Raw genomic sequence first — 19,851 nt, 5'->3', positions numbered from 1 at the left:
GGTGCTGAATTCTCTTACTTTTTGCTTGACTGTAAAGCTTTTGATTTCTCCCTCGAATCTGAATGAGATCCTTGCTGGGTAGAGTTATCTTGGTTGTAGGTTCTTCCCCTTCATCACTTTAAATACGTCATGCCACTCCCTTCTGGTTTGTAGAGTTTCTTCTGAGAAATCAGCTGTTAACCTTATGGGAGTTCCCTGTATGTTATTTGTCATTTTTCCCTTGCTGCTTTCAATAAATTTTCTTTGTCTCTACCTTTTGTCAATTTGATTCTATGTGTCTTGGCATATTTCTCCTTGGATTTATCCTGCCTAGGAGTCTCTATGCTTCCTGGACTGGGCGGCTATTTCCTTTCCCATGTTAAGAAAGTTTTTGACTATAATCTCTTCACATATTTTCTTGGGTACTTTCTCTCTCTCTCCTCCTTCTGGGATCCCTATAATGCGAACGCTGTTGCACTTAATGTTGTCCCAGAGGTCTCTTAGGCTGTCGTCATTTCTGTTCATTCTTTTTTCTTTATTCTGTTCCATGGCAGTGAATTCCACCATTGTGTCTTCCAGGTCACTTATCCGTTCTTCTGCCTTAGTTATTCTGCTACTGATTCCTTCTAGTTTATTCTTTATTTCAGTTATTGTTCATCTCTGTTTGTTCTTTAATTCTTCTAGGTGATTGTTATTTAATTGTTCTAGGTCTTTGTTAAACATTTCTTGCATCTCCTCGATCTTTGCCTCCGTTCTATTTCCGAGGTCCTGGATCATCTTCCCTATCATTATTCTGAACTCTTTTTCTGGAAGGTTGCCTATCTCCACTTTATTTAGTTGTGTTTCTGGGGTTTTATCTTGTTCCTTCATCTGGTACATAGCCCTCTGGCTTTTCATCTTGTCTATCTTTCTTGAATGTGGTTTTTGTTCCCAGGCTGCAGGATTGTAATTCTTCTTCCTTCTGCTATCTGCCCTCTGGTGGATGAGGCTATCTAAGAGGTTTGTGCAAGCTTCTTGATGGGAGGAACTGGTGGTGGGTAGAGCTGGGTTTTGCTCTGGTGGCCAGAGCTCAGTAAAACTTTAATCCACTTGACTGCTGATGGGTGGGGCTGGGTTCCCTCCCTGTTGGTTGTTTGGCCTCAGGCGACCTAACACTGGAGCCTACCTGGTCTCTTTGGTGGGGCTAATTGCGGACTCTAGGAGGGCTCATGCCAAGAACTTCCCAGAACTTATGCTGCCAGTGTCCTTGTCCCCATGGTGAGCCACAGCCACCCCCCCTCCCGCCTCTGCAGGAGACCCTCCAACACTAGCAGGTAGGTCTGCTTCAGTCTCCTATGGCATGACTGCTCCTTCCCCTGGGCCCTGATGCACACACTATTTTGTGTGTGCCCTCCAAGAGTGGAGTCTCTGTTTCCTCCAGTCCTGTCGAAGTCCTGTAATCAAATCCCACTAGCCTTCAAAGTCTGATTCTCTGGGTATTCCTCCTCCCGTTGCCAGACCCCCAGGTTGGGAAGCCTGACATGGGGCTCAGAACCTTCACTCCAGTGGGTAGACTTCTGTGGTATAAGTGTTCTCCAGTTTGTGAGTCATCCACCCAGTAGTTATGGGATTTGATTTTGTTTTTGTTTTTGTTCTGTGGTACGCGGGCCTCTCACTGTTGTGGCCTCTCCCGTTGCGGAGCACAGGCTCTGGACGCACAGGCTCTGGACACACAAGCTCAGCGGCCATGGCTCACGGGCCCAGCTGCTCTGCAGCATGTGGGATCTTCCCAGACCGGGGCACGAACCCGTGTCCCCTGCATCGGCAGGTGGACTCTCAACCACTGCGCCACCAGGGAAGCCCTATGGGATTTGATTTTATTGTGATTGTGCCCCTCCTACCATCTCATTGTGGCGTCTCCTTTATATTTGGATGTGGGGTATCTTTTCTGGTGAGTTCCAGTGTCTTCCAGCTGATGCCTGTTCGGCAGTTAGTTCTTTGTTCCCCTTCTGATGAGAGGTCTGTTAGAGGCAGTCAGCCATCTAGTGCCTAGCTGGTTTCCTTGGAAATGGTGCCATTTGGATCTCAATGTTGGTCTCTGTTATTAACAGGTTTTGCACACAATAAGTTTGAGCTTTGGTGAGAGAAATTTCAGGCTGCTGAGCTTTGTAGAGCCTCTACCGCTCTATCGGGTTCATTGAACATGAGCTCATTGAGCAAACATCAGAGTGCCTGGAGAGAGAGGCTGACTTCAGAGAATGAATGTTGTGCATCTAATTATTGAGAGTGTCTGATGTGGATAACCTCTGGTGGGTATTTATGTAGAACATTTTTATACTCTGTGCCAAGATATACATCAACTTACTTCACTCTCAGACCTCACTGTCAACTTTTTTCAAGTCTGTAATTTATCAGCCAGCATATAGTGTCACCTAGGAATTGGTGTCAGTTTTTACTATGAGCCATCTCCATCTTATGTAAAGTGGAAAACCAACCCACTGGGAAGATACCCCATCACCACTCTCTTTCTCTTTTCTCCATTTCCACCTAGGACAGCACACTGTGTGTGTACAATTAATAATGCAGATCTTTCCTTTTTTCTTTTTCCATTAACGGGTCTTACAGTATTTTCTGTGAGGCTGTAAGTTGGGTGAGGAAGAGACAGTGAAGCAGAAGGTGTAGGCACTGAAATCTGAACCACTTTGTGCATTTTACCCACACACTCTGGATTGCTAGTGTTGGATTGTGTGCAATTTCCACTTTACAGTGCAGTGACTGCTGAAAATGTCCCAATTTTATGATTGGTAAATGTACAACACCAAGTACATAATAAGTGATTTAGATTGCATAGATACTTGGTACCCTGTAGTCATGTATTCAGTTTCTTCTTGTGCCCAGTCAGCAAAGCAGAGGCTGCTTTCCAACTTGAGTATAGTTGTCAGATAAAGAAGGGCAGCAGGACATAACCCAGCTCCAGAGTGCTCAGGGTCTGCAGTGTGGTTCTTCTATGGGAGTTTGCTAGATGTTTTATTCAGCATCTCTCTAGCACAGATATTTCCAAAACAGTATGTCCACAAGTCCCAAGTCCCAAATGACAGGGCAGCATGCACTGCACTCTATACTTGCTGCAGAGCCTTTTTGCTTCAAGCCCTCACTCAAAATCAGGAGGCTTTCAGTTAACACAGTAAATACCTTGAAACAGTGTGCTGGAATAAATGATAGTTACCCCCAAATTTAGAGTACCACTACCATTGGGTCTCTTTCTTCATTGGTGAGCCGCCATCCTATCCACGGGCTCTGCTCTCACAGAATCCTCTGTGAGAACCCGTGCAGAACCCATGGATACGGAGGGCTGACTGCACTACACCATTTTATATAAGGGACTTGAGCATTCACAGATCTCGGTATCTGTGGGGATCCTGGAACCAATCCCCCGCCCATATCGATGGACGGCTGTGTAGCAGGGTTTTTTTTGGTGGTGGTGGTGGTTGGGTTTTTGTTGTTATTGTTTTGTGGTGTTGTTTTTTTGTTTGTTTATTTTATAGAAGATATTCCAGAGTGTTACAGATCAGTGGGTCCAGAAGCCTCACTGTGGCAGGCCTCTAAATGTTCATGGGTATTTGGTGCCCACCTCTGGCACACATTTGTTAGTTCTTACTCATTAGGTTCAAAGAGGAAAATATTATCAATGTAAGGAGCCAGAATAATATTTTTTTGGCTATCAGGAAAATCAAGCTCCCTTTGGAATATATTATGGACAGAGAATAGGAGGGTTAGTATAGTTCAGTGACAAGATAATAATAGCATACTCTTGTCCCAAAGATGTGAGGACAAACAGCTTCTAACTAACTTTGCACATAGTAATAAGGGAAGAAGTCGTCAAGTTAATATCTGTATACTGGGTGCCAAGGAATGTGTTGTTTTGTTCCTGAAAACTACCACATTCACGAAGACCACTGTAATTGACATCATTGCCTCATTAAGTTTGTGCTGATGTATATTAGAAAACATGATGGCTTTTGCACTGTCCAGACAAGATAAAAGAGAATGAATGGCTCTCATTACGAGGGTCAGAAGATCATTTTTTGAGGACTGCTGACTTAGAACACCAGTTGGTTACCTGAACCAAAGAACAAGGGCTATTATGATAGGTAGGGTTCTCAAAATATGATGCCCAGACTAGAAGCATTGCTATCACTTAGAAACTTAGACATGCAGATTGATGGGCTCCATCAAAGCCCTACTGAGACAGAGACTTTGGAGGTGGTACCCAGCAATCTGTGTTTTAACAAATCCTCCAGATGACTGCGGTGTATGATAATATTTGAAAACTACTGTTCTCTACTTTTTAAATCTATACCAAGTCTTAATTCTTGGACAGCGTAAATCATCACAGGATGTCTTTGAGCTTTTGAGATGGATTGGAGTCATCAGTCTACCTATCACCTGACCTCTGTAAGTCCCCTCTGTGATTTGTGAAACATATTAATATTTTCAGTACCTAGGGATTAGCATTAGTGACTAGCCAGTACCTAATTTTATCCAGAAGGTCTGTGCATTTCCACTTGTGTAATGCACAGAAATGGTGGGAAATGGCCACAGGCATCTCTGGGTAAGGTTTGATTTATGATTTTTAGTATACTGCTCTGGTTACATTGTAAGGTCTGCTTTTCCATCAAGGGATTCTAGGTCCCTTAAATTAGTTTAAGTCTGAGCATTTTATAAGAGGCCACAATTCTCTACTGTAGTTAGTCAGATCTGTGCCACCAGACATTGACTCTTTCTCCCTATATATGTAAAGCACTGCCTTAATAAATTATAATCTATTTTTAAATTGAAGTTTAGTTGATTTACAGTATCTGTTAGTTCCAGGTATACAGCAAAGTGATTCAGTATTTTTACAGATTATATTCCATTATAGGTTATTACAAGATATTGGGTATAATTCCCTGTGCTATACAGTAAATCCTTGTTGCTAATCTATTTTATGTATAGTACTTTGTATCTGTTACTCCCATAGCCATACTTTGTCCACCCCGCCCTTTGGTAACCACAAGTTTGTTTTCTGTGTCTGTGAGTCTGTTTCATTTGTATATACATTCATTTGTATTGTTTTTTAGTTTCCACACATAAATTATATCATATAGTATTTGTCTTTATCTGACTTATTTCACTAAACATAATATTCTCTAGATCCATACACATTGCTGAAATTGGCAATATTTCATTCTTTTTTATGACTGAGTAATAATTTATGGAGATTTTATATATATATATAAAATCTCCACATCATCTTAAGCCAATAACTTGTTGATGAGCACTTGAGTTGCTTCCGTATCTTGGCTATTGTAAATAGTGCTGCTATGAACACTGAGGTGCATGTATCTTTTTGAATTAGTGTTTTCATTTTTCCAGGATGTACACCCAGGAGTGGAATTGCTGGATCATATGGTAGCTCTATTTTTAGTTTTTCTGAAGAACCTCCATACTCTTTTCCACAGTGGCTGCACCAATTTACATTCCCACCAACAATGTATGAGGTTCACTTTTCTCCACATCCTCTCCAACATTTGTTATCTGTAGACTTTGATTCTGACAGGTGTAAGGTGATATCTCATTGTGGTTTTGATTTGCATTTCTCTAATAAATAGCAATGTTGAGCTTTTTTTGTGTGTGCCTGTTAGTCATCTGGATGTCTTCTCTGGAGAGATGTCTATTCAGGTCTTCTGCGCATTTTCTGATTGGGTTATTTTTTTTGATACTGTGTTGTATGTATATGTTGGTTGCATTGTTTGCAAGTATTTTCTTTCATTCCATAGGTTGTCTTTTTATTCTGTTGATGGCTTCCTTTGCTGTGCAAAAGCTTTTAAGTTTAATTAGTTCTCATTAGTTTATTTTTACTTTTATTTCTTTTGTCTTAGGAGACTGATCCAAGAAAATATTACTATGATTTATGTCAAAGAGTGTTGCACCTGTGTTCTCTTCTAGGAGTTTTATGGTTTCAGGTCTTACATTTAGGTCTTTAATCCACGTTGAGTTTATTTTTGTATATGGTGTGAGGGAATGTTCTAATCTCATTGGTTTACACGTGGCTGTCTAGCTTTCCCAGAACCACTTGTTGAAGGGACTGTCTTTTCTCCATTGTATAATCTTGCTTCTTTTGTCATAAATTAATTGACCTTAGGTGCACACGTATATTTCTGGGCTCTCTATTCTGTTCCATTGATCTGTGTGTCTGCTTTTAGCCAATATCATGCTGTTTTGATTACTGTAGCTTTGTAATATAGTCTGAAGTCTGGGAGGGTTAAACCTCCAGCTTTTTTCTTTTTTCTCAGATTACTTTGGCAATTCAGGGTCTTTCATGGGTCCATATACATTTTAGGATTATTTGTTCTAATTCTGTGAAAAATGTCCTGGGTATTTTGATAGGGATTACACTAAATCTGTAGATTGTTTTGGGTAGGTTGACCATTTTATTGATAATAATATTGATTTTTCCAATCCAAGAGCATGGGGTATCTTTCCATTTCTTTGAATCATCTTCATTTTCCTTCATCAGTGTTTTATAGTTTTCAGAGGATAGGTCTTTCACCACCCTAGTTAAGTTTATTTCTAGGCTTTTTTATTCTTTTTGATGTAATTTTAAACAGGATTTTTAAAAACTTTCTCTTTCCTATAGTTCATTATTAGTGTATAGAAATGCAACAGATTTTTGTATGTTAATCTTTTTTCTGCGGTATGCAGGCCTCTCACTGTTGTGGCCTCTCCCATTGCGGAGCACAGGCTCTGGACGCACAGGCTCAGTGGCCATGGCTCATGGGCCCAGCCGCTCCGCGGCATGTGGGATCTTACTGGACCGGGGCACGAACCCGTGTCCCCTGCATCGGTAGGCGGACTCTCAACCACTGCGCCACCAGGGAAGCCCTGTATGTTAATCTTATATGCTGTAACTTTGCTGAATTCATTTATTAATTCTAATAGTTTTTAGGTGGAGATTTTAGCGTTCTCTATACACAGTATCATGTCATCTGCCAAGAGTGACTGTTTTACCTCTTCCTTTTCAATTTGGATACAGTCTATTTCTTTTTCTTGCCTGATTGCTGGGGCTAGGACTTCCAAAAAATATGTTAAATAGAAGCAGCAGGAATGAGTATCCTTGTTCCTGGTTTGGAGTGCTAAAGCCTGTGCCGGGCTTAAGGCAGGACTTCCTCTCTGCACCAGGGCTGTCGGGGGCAGGGTCTGCTCCCCAGGTGCTGGGGCAGAAGCCCTGAGGGTCAAGTTTGAGCAGGCTTTGTTCCCTTAGAGTGCATGTTTTGCCCCAAAGGAGGGGAGTGTTGAAATAAGTGAGGGTTGTGCACTCACTAAGGTTCAACATGCTGCCTGTGCAGCTGTTCACTGCTCTGCTTTGATGAAGGCCAAGGTTGTGTCCCTTCCCCTGTTGTGGTTGTCCCAGATCTAGTACCAGACTGTGGCATAGGGTAGGTGGGGCTGACACATTCGCTAGGCTGGGGCTGGGGTTCGGGCCATCGTGCCTGCAGGAATTGAAGGGGCGGCACTGCTATCAGAAGTTTGTGTTGCTTCTGTGGTGCTGATTGAGTATCAACACTGGCTGCTGCTGGCCCTCCTGGACCATACCCCAGGCCCCTGAGCCTCCTCTTCATCCCTGGATCAAGTCTTCTCCCAGGACCTGTCTGCCCCAGATCCCTCACCAAGCAGTGGTGTGGAGTGAGTAGAGCAGGGCTGTTCACCCAGCTTGGACTGGGGAGTGCAGCAGGGTGACAGCTGCCAGTGCAGAGCTCTTTCTGCCCTATTTGCTAGATGGAACCCACACACTCCTGGCAAGTGGAGTCTAGGCTTTTCCACCCCTTTTATCTATCCTAGTGGTTTTCCCAGCAACCAAGGGGGCTTGTCTCCTCTGTAGGGGACCCCAGGACTGGGACTCCCAGTTTGAGGCTCAACCTGCTGACTCCCCAGGGTGAGGATCTGCCCTTGCTGCCCTTCTTTTCCTTTCATATCCCTCCCAGGGTCACTGGTCCCAACCTGATACCCCTTTTCCATCTACCTGGTTATGTGGAAATCTCTTGATTATATAGGAGTTCTGCTGACTTCCAGTTAGTTTTCTGTAAGAATTGTTCTACATGTAGATGTAGCTTTGGTGAGTTTGTGGGGAAAGGTGTGCTCCATGTCCTCCCACTCCACCATCTTGGTCCGACTTCTCAATCTATTTTATTTCTAGGGAATTTGTGATCAACTAACAGTCACCACAGACCCCATGAGTCAGAATATTCTGATTATCACACTGTTCCTGTGAATTTTGGTGAAAATTGTGCCGAAGTTTTGTTGCTGACTTTTCAGTATAACAACCTGCCCCTTCCCATGTAGAATCTTATTATTCTCTTTAAAAACAGGGATCTCAATTCCATTGCAGCATCCTCCAGCATTATCTCTGACCTGCAGAAGTTAGCTACCAGAGAACTTGTTTTGGAAACTGGTGCTCTTTTGTCAATGTATTTTTTAAAATTTTTTCTTTCGGTTTTATTGAGATATAATTGACATAGAACACTGTACAAGGTTGAGGTGTACAGTATAACGACTCGACTTACATATATTGTGAAATGATTACCACAATAAGTTTAGTTAACAGCCAGCTGGGGGAACCAGATGTCCACCCCAGGTTCTCTTTATCCCACTGGAGGAACTACCTGTAGGCTCAGGGGAGTCCTCTAGGTTTGGTGCTGTTCCAGCCTGGGGGAAGGGCGAGGTGGTCAGTGTGTAGCCATTACTGTTACCCTTCTAATGCCATCCATCTCTGTCTCTGAGGTGCAGGGTGTGCTTTAGCCACACCCCCATGTGCTAGGATTTTCAGTGTCCATAAAATAGTTCTTAGTTGTTCTTGGAAGAGGAAGTGAGGTCAGGAACAGCCTCTGACACCATCTTGGTGACATCACTCTCCCAATTTACTAATGTGTTTCTTAATGCATTTCTGAGTCTTCCATGAAGACAAACTTAGTGGGTGGCTGAGCAGCTTCAAAGTAGTTCCATTCAGACATCTCCATCTCCTTGAGCTTTTGTTCTCTTCTTCTAGAGAAGGTTTAATCCACCATTGAATCCAGGCTTAAATTAGCCAACCTAGATGTCTATTAATATGACTCCTAGATGCTCAAGGTAACACATTAAATCATGAATTCTAGGTGATAATATAAACTCAGGTTAATAAAGTCTTATATTGTTTTGCATTTTTGGTCTAACTTCCCTAGAATCTACTCACATGAATGCTCCTCAGATTCCTGCCTAAACAAATTTGATGAATATTTTCATTTTTCTCACCAGGTCTATACTTGATATTGTGATCTAATTCTCCTGTGAGCCTCTAGGAAGTAAGTAGTGATGGTAATTGGTCCTGAGAAGAGTTGGCATCTTCTGTGATAACAACTTTCAAATGTTTCTATGCAGGGAGAAAGCTAGTTCCATTAAAAAAAAAAAAGGGGGGAGAGGAGGTGTCTGTTTGGTAAAGGAGTCCTAGGGGTATTTGATGGTTTAAAGCAGCAGTCCCCAACCTTTTTGGCACCAGGGACCGGTTTCATGGAAGACAGTTTTTCCATGGATTGGGGGGATGGTTCAGGTGGTAATGTGAGCAATGGGGAGCAGCAGAGGAAGCTTCGCTCACTCCCCCGCTACTCACCTCCTGCTGTGTGGCAGGGGTTGGGGACCCCTGGTTTAAAGTTCACAAGATTATTTGTGTCTGCTTAAATGCCCTGGCCCCATTTCTCAGAGTCCCATGATTATAATCAAGACTTGGACTTATGTCTCAGCCATAACTGTCTGGATCCACCAGCTGGCATATAGGTGTTCTAATTTTTCACCTAAGTTCTAAATTGGCATTCAGGGCCTTTGATTTCTTTCTTTTCCTTGTTTGCACTCTCCTGCATCTTTTTAATCACTTTTGTCATCATAACAATGAAGAGTCATACATGATCTCTCAACGTGTTACATTTTATTTTCATTCCATGACACTTTACCACAAATGTTAATCTGGGTATTTGTGAATCCATTACATTGTCACCAATTACTAGAGCAAGAAAGTAATTTGTGTTCTTCTTAAACATATGAGCAATGCAATACTAGAGTCCCATTTCCTAGGGTCACTTGTACAAATTACTTGATCCCTCAGAATTTTAGCAGAAAAGAAGTAACTTACTCAGTTGATTAATTTGAGTTTAATAAAAATATTTTAAAGTAAGTGAGCAGGATTAAGGGAAACCAACAGTCACGGGCAAGGATCTCTCTTATGTCTGAAGGGGCAAAGGACAGGAGACAGAGTGAGTGGGAACCAGAACCAGGAGGGAGAATCTCTAGTCTTATGAGAGAGTCACTTGACAGAAGCTGTAACCTTCACTAGAGGGATATAATCAATCCATTGCAATCCAGCAGGGAGGTGGGTGGATGAATAAATACTCTCTTTGCTCTCTGATCTTCTGCAATTACCTCTTATTGGCTGATGTCTAACAGAATCCAGAGTTCAAGGGAGCCCATTATGTAGTCCATAAATTCAGTCTTCCAGAATTGGAGAAGAATTGAGAGTAGGTCTGGAGAAGTCATGGAAAACATCTAAGACAGACTCCCATTTATTTGAGTTTTCTTTATTGCCTCTAAATAAACTATTATCCTACAGAAAGGTCTTATTTGGAGGGGCTTACTATTTAAAATGGCATTTTAAAAATTGCATTTCTAACTATATTTCTGTTGGTATAAGGAACTGCAGTGGACGTCGATATATTTTTGGTTTCAGGTATACAACATAATGATTTGCTATTTGTACGTATTACAAGATTATCACCACAATAAGTCTACTTGACATCTGCCACCATACATAGTTACAAATTTTTTCTTATGATGGGAACATTTAAGATTTACTCTATTAGTAACTTTTAAATATACAATAATGTATTATTAACTATAGTCACCATGCTGTACATTACATCCCCAGATCTTATTTATTTTATAACTGTAAGTTTTTACCTTTTGACTTCCTTCACGCATTTTACACACCCCCAAAACCCTACCTCTGACAGCCACCAAACTATTCTCAGAAGCTATGAGCTTGTTTATATTTTATTTTGTTTTTAAGATTCCATATATGAGAGATCATTGGTATTTGTCCTCTGACTTATTTCACTTAGCATAATGCCCTCAAGGTCCACCCATGTTATCACAAATGGCAAGATTTTATTCTTTTCTATGGCCAAATAATATTCCATTACATAGATATACCATAATTTCTTTACCCATTCATTCATGGATGGACATCTAGGTTGTTTCCATTTCTTGGCTATTATAAATAATGCTACAATGAACATGGGGTGCAGATATGTTTTCAACTTAGTGTTTTCCTTTTCTTTGAATAAATGCCCAGTAGTGGATTGCTGGAATATGGTAGTCTTATTTTAAATTTTTTGAGGAGCCTCCATACTGTTTTCCATAGTGGCTGCATCAATTTACATTCCCACCAACAGTGCACCAGTGTTCACTTTTATCCGTGTCCTTGCAAACACTTGTTATTATTATTTTATTGAAAATGGTTATTCTAGTGGGTATGTGATATCTCATTGTGGTTTTGATTTGCATTTCCCAGATGATTGATTAGTGATGTTGAGCATCTTTTCACATACCTGTTGGCCATCTGTAGGTGATCTTTGGGAAAAAAAACTATTCAGATGTTCTGCCTAATTTTTAATTGGATTTTGTTTTTTGTTTGTTATTCAGTTATATCTATTCTTTATGTATTTGGATGTTAGCTCATTATCAGTTACATGATTTGCAAATATTTTGTCCCATTTGGTAGGTTGTCTTTACACTTTGTTGATGGCTTCCTTTGTTGTTCAGAAGCTTTTTACTTTGATAGGGTCCCCCTTGTTTATTTTTGCTTCTATTTCTTTTGCTTTGATGAGAGATCCAAAAAAATCATCAGCAAGACCAATGTCAAGGAGCTTACTGCCTATATTTTCTTCTAGGAGTTTCATGGTTTTAGAGTTCCATGGCTACATTCAAGAACTTTAATCCATTTTGAGTTGATTTTTGTGTAAGGTGTAAGATAGGGATCCAGTTTCATCATTTTGCATGTAGCTATCTGGTTTTCCCAGCCCACTTATTGAAGAGACTTTCCCCATTGTATATTCTTGGCTCCTTTGTCATAAATTAATTTGCCATATAGGCATGGGTTTACTTCTGGTCCCATTGATCTATGTGTATGTTTTTATGCCAATATCATACTGTTGTGATTACTATAACCTTGTAATATAGTTTGAAATCAGGGAGCATGATGCCTCCAGCTTTGTTCTTCTTTATCAAGATCGCTTTGATTTTTTGGGTCTTTTTTGGTTCCATACAAATTTTGAGATTGTTTGTTCTGTTTCTGTGAGAAATGCCATTGGAATTTTGATAGGAATTGCATTGAATCTGTAGATTGCTTTGAGTAGTATGGGCAATTTAACAATACTAATTTTTCCCATCTATGAGCATAGAATATCTTTCCACTTGCTTGTGTCTTCTTCAGTTTCTTTCATTAATGTTTTATAGATTTCAGTATACAGGTCTTTTACCTCCTTAATTCAATTTATTCCTAGGTTGTTGTTTTTTTCTTTTTGATTGATTTGTGGGACATATGTTTGGCCATAATTTTTTTAACATCTTTATTGGAGTATAATTGCTTTACAATGTTGTGTTAGTTTCTGCTGTATAACAAAGTGAATCAGCTATACATATACATATATCCCCATATCCCCTCCCTCTTGCGTCTCCCTCCCACCCTCCCTATTCCACCCCTCTAGGTGGTCACAAAGCACTGAGCTGATCTCCCTGTGCTACGTGGCTGCTTCCCACTAGCTATTCCTAGGTATTTTATTCTTTTTGATGCAGTTGTAAATGGGATTGTTTTCTTAATTTGTCTTTCTGGTTATTCCTTGTTAGTGTATTGAAATGCAGCTAATTTTTGTATATTGATTTTGTGTCCTGTAACTTTACTGAATTATTTTGTTAGTTCTAACAGTTATTTTGGTGGAGACTTTAGGGTTTTTTATATATAATATGTCATCTGCAAAAAATGAAAGTTTTACTTCTCTTTCCAATTTGGATGACTTTTATTTCTTTTTCTTGTCTAATTATTTTGGATAGAACTTCCAATATTATGTTGAATAAAACTGATGAGAGTGGGTATCCTTGTCTTTTTCTGATCTTAAAGGAAAAGCTTTTAGCTTTTCACTGCTGATAATGAAATGATGCTAGCTGTAGCCTTGTTATATATGACCTTTATTATGTTGAGTTATGTTCCCTCAATACCCAGTTTGTTGAGAGTTCAGTATCCATAAATGGATATTGAATTTTGACAAATGCTTTTCCTCCCTCTATTGAGATGATGATATAATTTTTTTATCCTTCATTTTGCTAATGTGGTGCATCACATTTATTGATTTTGTAGATGTTGAATCATCCTTGCATCTCTAGAATAAATCCAGCTTGATCATACTGTGAATTTGGGTTGCTAATATTTTGTTGAGGATTTTTGTATTATGTTAATCAGGGATATTGGACAGTAATTTTTTTTCTTTTGAATTCCTTGTCTGATTTGATTTGAGGGTAATACTGGCCTTGTAAAATGAGTTAGGAAGTGTTCCCTTCTTTTCTAATTTTTTGGAGACTTTGAGAAGGGGGTGGTATTAATTCTTTGAATGCTTGGTAAAATTCACCAGTGAAGCCATCTTGTCCCAGACTTTTCTTTGTTGGGAGGTATTTGTTTACTGATTTCTCTCCTTACTAGTAATCAGTCTGTTCAAATTTTCTATTTCTTCATGAATCAGTCTTGGTGGGTTGTATATGTTTCTAGAAACTGATCCATTTCTTCTAGATTGTTGAATTTATTGACGTATAATTGTTCATAGTAGTCTCTTATCCTTTATATTTCTGTGGCATCAGTGATAACATCTGTTTCATTTCTGATTTTATTTATTTGGGCCCTCTTTTTTTCTTTGTGAGTCTGGACAAAGGTTTGTTGATTTTGCTTATCTTTTCAAAGAACCAGCTCTTAGTTTCATTGATCTTTTCTATTTTTTTAAATCTCAATTTTATTTATTTCTCCTCTGATCTTTATTATTTTCTTTCTTCTACAAACTTTGGTCTTTGTTCTTCTGTTTCCCTGAGGTGTCATGTTAGGTTGATTATTTGAGGTTTTTCTTGTTTACTGTTGTAAGCATGTTTTCCTATAAACTTCCCTCTTAGAACTGCTTTTGCTGCATTCCCTGTTTCGGTATGTTGTGTTTCCATTATTATTTCTCTCAAGGTATTTTTTTAAATTTCTCTTTTGATTTCTACTTTGACCCATTGGTTGTTTAGTAGCATGTTATTTAATCTTCACAATTTGTGAATTTTTTCCGTTTGCTTCTTGTAATTAATCTCTAGTTTCTTGCCATTGTGGTTGGAACAGATGTTTTATATGATTTCAGTCTTCTTAAATTCATTAAGACTTCTCTTGTGGCCTAATATATGATCTATCCTGGGGAATGTTCCATGTGCACTTGAAAAGAATGTGCTTTTGATGGAATGTTCTGTATAAGTCAAGTTCATCTGGTCTAACCTGTCATTTAAGGCCAATGTTTCCTTATTGATTTTCTGTTTGGATGATCTAGCCATTGATGTAAGTGGCACATTAAAGTCCTTTACTATTATTGTATTGCTGTCTGTTTCTCTCTTTAGGTCTGGTAAATTTTGCTTTATATATTTAGGTGTTCCTGTGCTGGGTGAATAAATATTGACAAATGTCATACAGTTGATCCTTGAACCATGCAGGGGTTAGTGGTGTTGACATCCCGTGAAATCAGAAATTTGCATATAAATTTATAGTCAGCCCCTTGTATAGATGGTTCTACATCTGTGAATTCAACCATGGATTGTGGAGTACTATAGTATTTTTTGAAAAAATCAACATAAAAATGGACCTTTGCAGCTCGCTCTCTCTCTCTCTCTCTCGCTCTCTCTCGCTCTCTCTCTCTCGCTCTCTCTCACTCTCTCTCTCTCTCTCCCCTGCCCTTTCTCTCTCTCTACCCCCACCCCTCCCTCCCTCCCTCCTTCTCTCCTTTTGGGATCCCTATAATGTGAATGTTAGTCTGCTTGATATTTTCTCATTAGTCTCTTAAGCTATCTTTACTTTTATTTTTAATCTTTTTTATTTTTCCTGCTCTGATTGGTTGAGTTCAAATGCCACGTCTTCAAGTTCACTGATTCTTCTGCTTCGTCTCGTCTGTTGTTGAACCCCTTTGGTGTAATTTTAGTTCGGTAGTTATATTCGTCAGCTCTGTGACTTCTATTTGACTTCCTTATATTTTCTGTCTCGTTGAAGTTCTCACCATATTTATCTCTTCTTCTCCTGAGTTCAGTGAGCATCCTTATGACCATTACTTTTAACTCTTTATCAGGTGAATTACTTATCTATGTCTCATTAGGTTTTTTTCTTTTGTTTCTTTCTGAGTTTTATCTTGTCATTTTGTTTGGGACATTTCCTTTGTTTCTTCATTTTACTTGACTCTTCGTGTTAGTTTCTATGTATTAGATGAAACAACTCTCCCAGCCTTGAAGAAGTGGCCTTGTGTAGGAGATTAACCTTATTGTTCAACCCTTCCCTAGCTCTTGGTTATCTTTCAAACCTTTATGATTGTCCCAGCAGCCTATTTTATTTCTAATAGCTTCCAGTAGTTGAGTATTTGCCAGGACCTATCAGTATCCCACAGGGGAGGATCTCAGTCAGCACCTAGATGCAGGCTGATGCAAGCCAGATCCTAAGGCAGCAGCTTTTAAAATGATCAAATGCATATAGTCCTGTGGGACCACAAGTGTATGACCTACTGGTCACCAGAGCCAGGCCATCTGGAGTCGTCACCTGGGTGTCAGTTGCAAAACTCCATCCTCCAAGCAGGTGTATAAACTCCTATCTGGGTGATACTGGGGAACTGTAGCGAGGGAGAGGGCAAACATAGCATCCATTGGCCTACATTCCCTGAGAGCACCTCCATAGGCCTCTCAATGTGTGCCCGAACCTGAAGCCTGGCCCTCGAGCTGAAACTCCAGAACAAGCAAACAGGCCTCTTTCGTAGAAAGACTTGGGGTGTGTTTCAGTCTGCTACCTGTGCAGTGCCCTGGGGGTGTAGCCTGCCGAGAACTGCAGGGGTGTTGCAGTCCCTGGGACCCAGTAGTGCAAGCCACTTGACCACCAGACCCCTGGGTGGCAGTCATAGAAACTGGGGTGCCAGATGTGTGTCAGAGCTCCCCTCTGGGAGACACTGGCATTCAAGAGCACTGCAGAGGGAGAGCACACGTATAATGCTGACCCTCCAAGGTCTCTGGAAAGCGTTATAGTCAGCCGTTAGATGTGTGTTTAATTAGAATTCTGCTCCTCAGGCTGAAGCTATGATGAGAAACTAATAGGCCTCTTTCACAGAAAGATTGAGCTCCTGGGCCTGTTGCCTTTTGCTGAGCCCTAGGAGTGGTCGCTCTTTAAGAATTATTTGTCGGTTGCTTTTAGTCCTGTGGGACCTGTGAGCATAAACCCCGCTGGCCACCAGGGCCAGGTGATGTGGAGCTGTCCCCTGGTAGCAGCCAGTAAAATTGGGGCACCAGACAAGGGTATAAGTTCCTTTCTAGGGAATACTGGCAAGCTAGAGTAAGGCAGAGGGAGAATGCAAAGATTGTCTCTACTGGCCTGTTTTCCGATAGACCCTATGCATGCCCCTAGATGTGTGCCAAACCAAAAGCCTGACCCTCAGACCAAAGCTCCAGGATAAGCAAGTAGGCCTCTTTCTCAGAAAGATTGGGAGTGTGTTTCATTCTGCTGTCTGTGCAGTGCCCTGGGGGTGGTAAACTGCCAAGAGCCATCCCTCCGATCGTTCTAGTCCCGCAGGACTGGCCCCCTGACCTCCGGAGCCAGGTGATCAAGGCACATGCCCAGGGTGGGCCCCACAAAAACCAGAGAACCAGAGAAGAAACCCAGAGCACCAGACACATGTAAAACTTCCCCTCTGAGAGATCCTGGCACACTGGAGTGTGGCAGAGGGAGAGTGTGCAGATGGTAACTGCTGGCTGGAGTGAGACAGAGGGGGAGAATAAGGATAGTGCCCCTGGAAAGAAAAAGAAGATGGTAAGTGAAGATGGTGCCCACCAGCCCCTGACCCCAGAGATGATCCCAGCAGACTTCTAGGTATGTGGTAATGTAGATGCCTGCCCCTCAGGCTGATGCTTTAAGAGTAGCAAGTGAGCTTCTTTCATATAAAGTCTGGGCAAGATCAGCTGTTTCCCTGGGGCGAGTGAGTACGAGTGTGTGAGCCCTTTAAAAGCTGTTTCTTAGATTGCTATTGCCTTGTGGGTCTCGTGGTCATGACCCCCAGTGGTTTTCAAAGCTAGGTGTTTGGAGGCTCATATCTCAGGTGCAGGTCTTAAAAGTTGGGGTGCCCAGTGTGAGGCTCAAACCCTTCACTCTACAGGGAGAAGCTCCTGAATGGGGGTCATTACTCCAGGGGCGGGCCTTATGGCAAGATTGCGTCTCAGCTTCTCCTACCCACTTCATTGTGGGGTTTTTTGTAGTTCACTTGATGTGTAGTCATTGTTTAGCTAGTTCTTAGGTTTTTCTCAGAGGAAATTGTTCCATATGTAGCTGTAGATCCAGTGTGTCTGTGAGACGAGGTGAGTTCAGGATCTTTCTATGTTGCCATCTTGAGCCAATGACATCAATATTTTGATTTCCTATCTGTCTAACTTACTAAATTCTCTTACTTACAATTTTAAGTGTGTCTGTATATTCCTTTGCATTATCTACTGAGACAGCTTTTTATCTGTAAATAATTTTTTTCTTTCTGATTTCGCAATCTTTGTAACTTTTCCTCCCATCTTTTCTGGTTTGTTTCTCACTGCCTCTTTGATCAGATCTTTATTCAAAATGAGCTGTCCAAAATGATTTGACCTTTATGGAATAAAGAAATTTAAGTTTATGCAGCAGCCTTCTTCTGTGGATTTCTTTTCTGCTGGCTTTTCAGCTGGCGGTTTCTTGGTAGCAACAGTCTTTTTTTCTTTCCCTCCAAAGCTTTCAAACACCAACAGTCTTCTTTTCTTTCTACACTACCACTGGCTTCTTGCCTGGAGCCCCCTTCTCATCTGATTTGGCGTCTAGTGCTGTGTTGTCTACCTGGACTTTGTGATTCTTGGCCTGGTGAGGAGTGATGTTCCAGTGCACGGTTTTTGCGTATGGGTTTAGCTTCAACATGATTCTCAGGTTTTTAAGTGGATTCTTCTGTAGGAGTCTGTGATGAGTCTTCTTGCGTGGTTCTTGGAAGGATCTTTGGATCTCTGGGCTTTTCAAGATTCTGCTAAGGTCTGTATTGAGCATTTTATGCATGGGAAGGTCGCAGTCATTCTTGAGGGAGGCAGCTTTGCACCAAGTGCCATGCACATCACATCCTTTTGTGGAAAAGCGCTTTCAGTCCAAATGCAGGAACGTCCCACACGCCCACCAGGAGCAAGTTTCAACACGTTCGCTTTGCTTATTTTAAGCTGAGTGATTGTAGGAATGTTTCTGAAGTCCTTGATAATGCAGGGCCCCCTGTGCTGGATACAGTTATAGCTTCTCATTTTGCTTTGCCAGCTCTCATTGGCTGAGAGGCATAGACCTTTTCGATATCATTCCAGGCCCTAAGCTTCCTAAGAAGCAAGATAACCTCCTTGGTCTTCTGGTAGCCTTCAGCTTTATCTTCAGCCACCAAAGGAAGTTCAGAAACTTCCTCAGTAGGATGAGCTTTAGACAGGACCAGCACGGGCAAGGCTGAGACAGGGCACAGCAAATGGTACGTCACTTCTGTGTTGTGTTCATGCTGTGGGTGCCAGTTGTGCCAGTGTTTCTGGTTGATGCCAACATGCAGCCCACAATACATATTTCCAGAAGCACCCTGGCCATAATCATGGGCTAAATACTCACTACCTCATAGATAAAACTGTAGGTCACTTTCTGGCATCCCTTGTGCTTTCTTTCTAAGACACACACGCTTATTGGACATCTCACTCTTCAAAGCAAGGAACGGACTTACTGGGTGCGGATTGTGGAGGTACCAGCAAGGTCATGCTAGTCTAAAGAAGAGTGAATTTGTTGGCAGTTCCAACCCAGAATTCTTGATGGCTATCTGGGGGACAGGTACCAACAGTAGAACAAAAACAAAGGTTTCTCAAAATTTGGGAACTGGACCAATGACCAGATGAAAAGCAAGCTGGATGTGCACATGTTCTGGGATGGCTGCCTGATGCCCAGAGGATTTCTGATGCATTGTCTTTACGGACAGGCGTTGCTTGCTGTGTGTATTGAGCTGGCATGAAAGTATAGCAGCAACTGGGACACACTGGCTTTTGTCTCTTAATCTGCAAGCCTGTGGTTTTCTAGTGGGCAGAATGGTGACAGTGTGATGATGATTCTCAGCTCATATGAAAAAGCTAATTCTTTATGGTAATATAAATCCATCAACCATGAGCTGAGCATAGCTGTGAAGAAAATTTGTCAGGTTAAGCAATTATAGCACCTTGGTGACACAATATTTGACAGAAACCACATTTCTGTTACATTAAGGCATCCAAGTTGATCTTTTAAAGCATGACTTTCTCTTATTTTTTAAACTGTATTATTATAACACGTCACTTTTGAGCATCTAGCAATATACCATCCTGCCCTATTGCTCTTGAATTTGATATGAGTGAATGTCTGCCTTAAAATGCTCACAGTAACACATTCTTTGCTCCCCAGCCCCCAGGGAACAATATGTTTGAATTAACATATACATTATACAAATATCTGCTCATCTTGGTTTTCTGCATGAA

The 19,851-nt window shown here is 41.1% G+C and overlaps 1 pseudogene; it reads right to left on the bottom strand.

Annotated features, from left to right (window-relative positions):
- Positions 1-17,958: 17,958 nt before the first annotated feature.
- LOC101283137 (60S ribosomal protein L4-like) lies at positions 17,959-18,943 on the bottom strand (annotated as a pseudogene).
- Between the last annotated feature and the right edge of the window lie 908 nt (positions 18,944-19,851).

This window comes from Orcinus orca, chromosome 7 (genome assembly GCF_937001465.1).
Source record: "Orcinus orca chromosome 7, mOrcOrc1.1, whole genome shotgun sequence".
NCBI lineage: Eukaryota > Metazoa > Chordata > Mammalia > Artiodactyla > Delphinidae > Orcinus > Orcinus orca.
This window is presented reverse-complemented; position numbering and strand designations above follow the sequence as displayed.